The sequence below is a fragment of the Impatiens glandulifera genome, chromosome 1, assembly GCF_907164915.1.
Source record: "Impatiens glandulifera chromosome 1, dImpGla2.1, whole genome shotgun sequence".
Taxonomy (NCBI): Eukaryota; Viridiplantae; Streptophyta; class Magnoliopsida; order Ericales; family Balsaminaceae; genus Impatiens; species Impatiens glandulifera.
The window spans coordinates 106402845-106410261 of NC_061862.1; positions in this window are offsets into that span (position 1 = coordinate 106402845).

Sequence of the window (7417 nt, forward strand, 5' to 3'; positions counted from 1 at the left end):
AAATGATCCTTATCTCGCCATATGAGCTTGTCACTATCAAATAGATAATTTGTCGCCCTTTTCAGCCAAAGTAAAAAAGACGAGGTATCACCAACGGAAAACACAAAATCACCTCACCTGATTTTGATAAGGTTTATAATTCATAATATATATATTTTTTTTTTCATAACCCAAGATCAACTAATCTCTTAGACATGCATATTCCCTAACAACACAATCAATATAGAATATGGACATGTATATTATGCATAAATTGTTTTAAGAAAGAAAAACAGATTTGGACTGGTATAAATAAACTATATATATATATATATATATATATATATATATATATATATATATATATATATATATATATATATATATGAAATACTTTTAAAATTAAAAAATCTAAATAATTATAAGAAATCAGCACAGTTAATATAAACTGAGTAACATACAAGATTGGTGGTGCTGGTTAGTGAGAAGTTGTTGGTATGTCAATTTTTGGGCTAAGACAATTATTAGTTCTAGAATTTGGTTCTTAAACATAAACAAATTAACAAACCCTCATCATTAGGTTTAGGAACTAACTCATCTCTCTTAACTAATCACTTCTCCACTCTAATTTCTAATCCAATTAAACGCTTCATCCTTCTTGATAAAATTTTGTTTTTATTTTAAAGATGTGGGTAAAAGGTGGATAAGTTAAAAAAAAAAGGCTACTTGATTTCATTGAAGAAAACATTCAAACATATACAGCTCTCCCATTTACACGCGCGAATATGTTAAATAATTGGAGTAGAGAGAGTTAAGAAAACCCTAGTGTGATCCCTTTACAAAATTTAACAAAAGGATTAATATACATATGTCAAGATAAGTCTCCACATACAAACACAATATACCCATCATGTATCAATTATAATGCCTCTAATAAAAACAAAGAAGAGGACAACAAAGGCTATATCTATACTATTTTTTCACTTAGTTTCGGCAAACACAAACATGACTATTTTTATGCATCAAAGAAACCGATTTACCCTTTATTATACAAGATACAACCACATACACAATTTTATGAATGTTAACACTCTTACATATATAGAAACATTAAAGTGTATGATCAACCCTCACTAGAGCTACAAAGCTCCAAAACTTTAGAATTGGAGGAAACAAATAATATGGTCTCTTTCATGAAACTTGAATTATGTGTGGTTTATGGCGATGAAGTTTTATACTAGACATCTAAGGACTACTTATGTGTATAAAAATTGGGTCGAATACCTTGAAATTAATAAAAGAAAAAGGGTATAAACTCAACCCATATCAATATTGTTGGAAATGTTATAAATATATATGTATAGGTAATTATTTTGTTTGGAAATTAAAGGAGAACTATCGTAACATCTCATAATCATGGCTACTCATTAAACTTAAAGCGTTTTTGGATTGAATTAAACCCGTGACTTTTTGATGTTTTAAACCGACTCTTACTACTAGGATTACCTTAATGGGGGTATATAGGTAATTATTAATCATATCTATAGAAGTCTATATTTACATCACTTTCCCTCTTAGTTACCATTATGAATTATGAGAGACTTTTCTCTCTAGCTCATGAAAAATGAGAAACCTAGGGTACTCATGCGAAATCGGGTTGGGATGTGCTATTAGGGAATTCCTCGCACAATCATTATCTCTCACATATGTATGTTGAAACTAGCAGGAATGTTTTGGGAATTTTATGATTCTTTTTAAGGTTTGTTGCGATTATAAAGTTAACATGCACGGAAAATAAAAAAAAAAAATATTATGTTTGGATCGTCATCTTGGTATGTCTAGGATTTGATGCGGGGTTCTTAAATTAGGATTTTCACCATCCACTAATCTTAACATTTTCTTAGCATTCAGAAGCAAGGACAAGTGAAATCCCATCTCGTCAAGGATGCATAGATCACGAGTGGAGATTTTTTTTCCTTTCTTAATTTGTTATGGAGAATGAGTCTAAAATTATACTAAATAATATCACATATCGGATAAGGTTTTTGTTTCAATTGCCAAGGTGAGAAAAACCAATTGTTGTTTCATGGTGGGCCAAACGTAATTTCTCATATTGGAAGTCTCCAACTCCAACTAAGAGTTGGGATTTGTCCCCTCTATTTTGTTCATATTATATTTATAAAAATTAATACTAATTATAAGAAAAAAGTCATATATATATATGCAGCATAAGTCATAACTAATAATAAGTAATAACTAATGGGTGGTAGTGGTGGTAGTAAGTAATAACGGTAGTTAAAATAGATGTTTATATATACGTGTCCGCCATTTATACTAACTATTCTCATTTCTAACTTTAGGGTTTTAATTTCTGCCTCATTAATAACTCTATTGGAGTAATCTTATATGTCATGCTTAACTAAGCTTCATTAATTATCATAACTCATGTTTAGAATTTAGCTTTATGGTAATTACTTCAACTGTTCTTACAATGGGGTTTTGATTATTATTTTGTGATGAGGTACAACTTTAGTTAAGGATTCAAAGATTTTCGGGGTTCCCAGAAGGGTAAAGGCGATAAACAGAATGTCGAGCCCTGAGAGAGCTCATGGGCAGGGCCTAGGGTGCCTCACTCCCTTCCCGGATCCCCTACAAAACAATTACCGTGCATTGGATGAACCTAAGACTTAATTGAAATTAATATAACATTTAAGTAATTTAATCAACTAATCTAGATTATTTATATTAAATTTAACACAAAATTATTAAATTTTTAATATAAAATATATTTAACAAGTTAAATAAAAGATAAGAATTTTTTTTTTATGCTTAGAGTGCCCCAAACTTCGGACCGGAACTTCTCATGGATTAGTATTGAAACAACTACAACTATCCATTAGAGCAAGAAACTTCTCGAGCTAATAGAAAATGCATGGTTGAAGTCCAATATGATTAGAGCTGTTTCATACTTATAAACATTCACAACTTGAATATCTCACGTGACCCAACCGAGATACCTATGCATGACCAATGCGGTTAAAATCTCGAGTTAACCCTTAAAATCTTACGATTTTACGATTTTATATTAGATTAACGATTCTGATTTTAAGTAAACTCTTAAATAATTAAACTCTTACGATTTTAAATTTACGATAATAAAATTTTACGAATTTTTAAATAATTTCGATTTTACGATTCTATACAAATTTATGTTTAAAAAAACAAATTTATATTTAAAAATTAAAATTAAAATTATTTTTTATTAAAAAAAATTAATTAATATAATTAATTTTTTAAGTATATTTTTTTAGTAGTATTATTTACTTATTATTATTTTGTAATTAATTTTATATTTAAATATATAAAATTTTAAAATTAGTTAGGTATAAAATACTTAATTATATATAAATAATAGTAATATATATTTATTATTTTTTAAAATTAAACTTTTACGATTTCAAATAAAAACTAGATTTTACGAGTTTACAATTGGCCAACGATTTTATGTAAACTCTCGATTTTGACAGTCTTGTGCATGATCATACTCTCCAATAAAGTGGTCAACCCCTTGTATAAACACAACATTTCGTAATTTATGAGGACTGCACGTTCAAGTATAAATGTGACATCATAGTTTAGGTTGACCCAACACCAACATCATCACGACTAAATTTTAGGTTTGACTCAACTAGGATCAGTGTCATCCCCAAGGTTGGATAACCATTAATTATTCAAACACTTTTAAAAAATAATATAGAGATTTATATAATTTAATGTTACTTATTCTTTGTAAGATTAATAATTAAGGTGGATGGTTCAAACATGTAATTTTTTTTAAATATATATTCTTTTTTACGTCTCTCCCTATACAAATGCATATGATAGATAACCTTAAGGACAGCCTTACATCGACTATGATCAACTCCAAGTTTGTGTTTGATAGGAGATGCACCTTATATAATTTGTAGATATTAAAATTTAGCTCTATCAAATTAAATAATTTTAAATTTTTAAGTCTTTAAAATATTTTTTATTTATTTAAAATACTCCCTAATAAATAATTATTTTAGATAAATATTGTATTCATAAATCTAAAATAAATAACCACAAATTAAATAAACATTTTGAATGAATCTTGTGTTCATTTAAATCCAAAATAAATAAATTTCGAATCATAAATAAATAAAATGTGTATTGGGAACAATATTATATCCATTAATCTCAATTTGATAAAATTTGATTAATAGAGCGTCATTAATAGAGCGTCCGTGCCTAACCCTAAACGACACTTTTTTGCGGGTTGTCATCTTCTTTCTCGCGACAGCCAGATAAGAAGAGACGTGATGTTTGCTTCGAGAATGCTTAACCAAATGATGAAATTCAAAAAGAAGAATGGTTGCCTTACTAGAATTATCATTTTCCTTGTATCTATAACTCATACAATTAGATATGGGATAGGAATCGGACGAGCAAGTTAAAGAACAATGAAGATTTTTTTACTACATTTGGTCGACTCCGACTACCAACTAACCTTTTCTAGCTATAAATATCTTTTCCCGACCAAAACAAAGAAGGAGAACCAAATAAGACATCATCAATCAAGCTCCTCCATAAAATCTCCATTACAGTTTTCAAACTTATGATTTTTTAGAGACCTTGTATAGAGCTTCAAAGTTCAGTTCTAATCCACCCAAAAGCTTTAACAAGGTTCTAGGGGTGTTCTCTAACTCATTGTACCGTTTTTTACAATTTTTAACTTCAATTGTAGATATTGACGTTTATTTAATATTTTAAAATATTAAATATTAAATTTAAATATATATTTAAATAATATAAAATAATTGGATAAATCAAACGTAAAAATTCAGTTTTCTAAATAAAGTCAAATTTTTGGGAAGTAGAAGCCATTCTTTATAGGTACAGAGGAGAGAACATAGCGTGATAACATTTCCTCGAGTATCACCAAACATCGAACTCAACAAGAATCTCTTGTAAAATTACATGTATACACATAAAAATATTCTTGTTTATTGTAAATCAAGTGTCGACTCTTTAAATCAGAAATATTAGCCATTAATTTAATTTTAAATAAATTAAATTTATCATTTCAATCCCTCGTCTCTTTTGAGATTCAACAAGTAAGTTATGAATTTTAATGGTTCAACATAAAAAATAACTACTTAATTAATTACTTTAAAATAATTAGTTTAATAATAACTGGCCCCACGGGTCCTTTCGGGGCCTATAGTTATCTTGGCGACCCAAGATTGAAATTCTTTAACTCGAAAAACAAATATTTATCTATCAAAGAAAATATGTCCTTACTTTTTAAACTCTGATAATAAACACATTGGAAAGGCATATCACCCTAATGATGCATATGCTTCATTATACTAAATGTTTAGGCAAAATCACCCTAATGATGCATATGCTTCATTATAATAAATGTTTAGGCAAAATATAAATGAAATATAATCCTAATATACTAAACAAATCATGGGATATTGTCCATACTTCATTAAAATAAATAAAAATTATGTTGATGAGAAACGACAATTTGTTACAAACCGAGAAATGATGCGAGAGGTTTGAACTAGAATGCAAGAGATCGATCATTCTCTTTGGCAATGAGTTATCCTCTAAGAAGTAGACATTGTGGAGATGAGAAAAAATTCCCAATTGAGTTGATACATTTCGGTTTATGGAGGTGTTAACCCCTCTCCACTACTAGAAAGTAATAATCTTCTATGACTCACCATAGCAACAAAATTCGGACTAGTTTATCCAGACTCGTTGCTTGACGTGCCAATCAACAAAACCTCGTAACTAAACATTTACTACTATATATGTATTCTGTGTATACTTTTATAGACAAATAAATATCTACAAGTATGTTTCTCTTTTCAAAAAAAGAAGACATTCTTATTCGTTCATTTTTCGTATCTACTACACAAACCATGCCCACGCTAGACGATTCCTCATTAGCTCATTGGATCGACCACTTCAATGAATTAAAATGGAACTATAGAACCTACGGACTAAACACCATCATGAAATTCATCCATTTCAAGATAAATAAGAAGTTAATGATGCAATGCAAAGGAGATGGAGTCTAATCTCTAGGACCTTCTTAATGTGAGATAGGAAAATGTGCCCTACCAAGGGGGAAATTAGGGTCATCTTAATAATCAACAACAAAAATGTTTGACATCTCGAGCCATTTTTAGAATCAATGTCAATAAGAAAGTTGTCACTAGAATAATTCAGATGTACCAAAACAACATCTAAAGGAATATTGGGGAAGGCCATAATCAATCTCTAAAAATGGAATTAGAAGTCCAAAATTGAGAGGTTCCCATAACTCTCGGTTCCTTAATGATATTCATGATAATACTGTTAGCTCATTTCTTCTTGGCTCCAATTGTCACTAAACTATCTTCTACAACCCTAAAAGTAGCCTTTCATATGCATAGATGAGACAAAGACCCATCTGGTTTCATCTTAGTAGAAATGCTCATAAAATTAAATGAATCATATTAAGCATCCTCAATGAATAAAAGAGGTTCACTCTCATTTTATGCATCTTGCTACTCGATAAGCTTGATCACATCCCACCAATTCCCCTAGGGGATCCCATGAGAACCCTCACTCAATACTGAAGGATAAATAGAATTATACATTAACCTATTATAAAAGACAATGATCCCCCTTTTAGCCTAGCGACAACAAGAGATAGATATTCTTAGCCTCCTTGAGGTCCTAGGTTTCAGCCCGTTAAGCGGCATGTTCTGCTCGCCTAGTTAATTAGTTAAGTGTGTTTGCGATTTATGTACTTAACCCGCAAGAATTAGTCGCATTCCGAAAAACAAACATAAGATAATGTTCTAAAAAAGATGACGATCCTGTCAAAGAATTTCTTATATGGTACCCATCCGGAAAAGGCCAATCAAATGGACAATATGTTGATGATCATACTCATGGGTCTCCAATGTTTCAAGCAATTTGGTCATGACATCATGCCACCATACAAGGAGAATTCACTTACCATAGATAGGACAATCGACTATAAGATCTATGTTGGTTATCTTGAAAAATTGCATAACATCTCAAAGATGAGAATTTTGAAAGACCGGAGTGATTACCTGACAGATAACATCAAAGAGAATGAAAAAACAAGAAGAATAAGCGAGAGGATGACGCAAGTGTTGGGACAAGCTCTAGTAAGACTTAAATCCGCACGCCCTGTCTTTTCCTTTCTTATCTAATCTATCTATAAATATATATAATACTACTATCTTTTTTATAATAAACTTGGTTCTTCTTAAAGCAAATCAGAAAAGAGATGTTCATTCTCTAGGGTTCAACTAAATGGATGTTTATTGCATTAATACACAAACAATAATTGCTCGAAAATCACTCTCTCCCCTCAATCACAGTC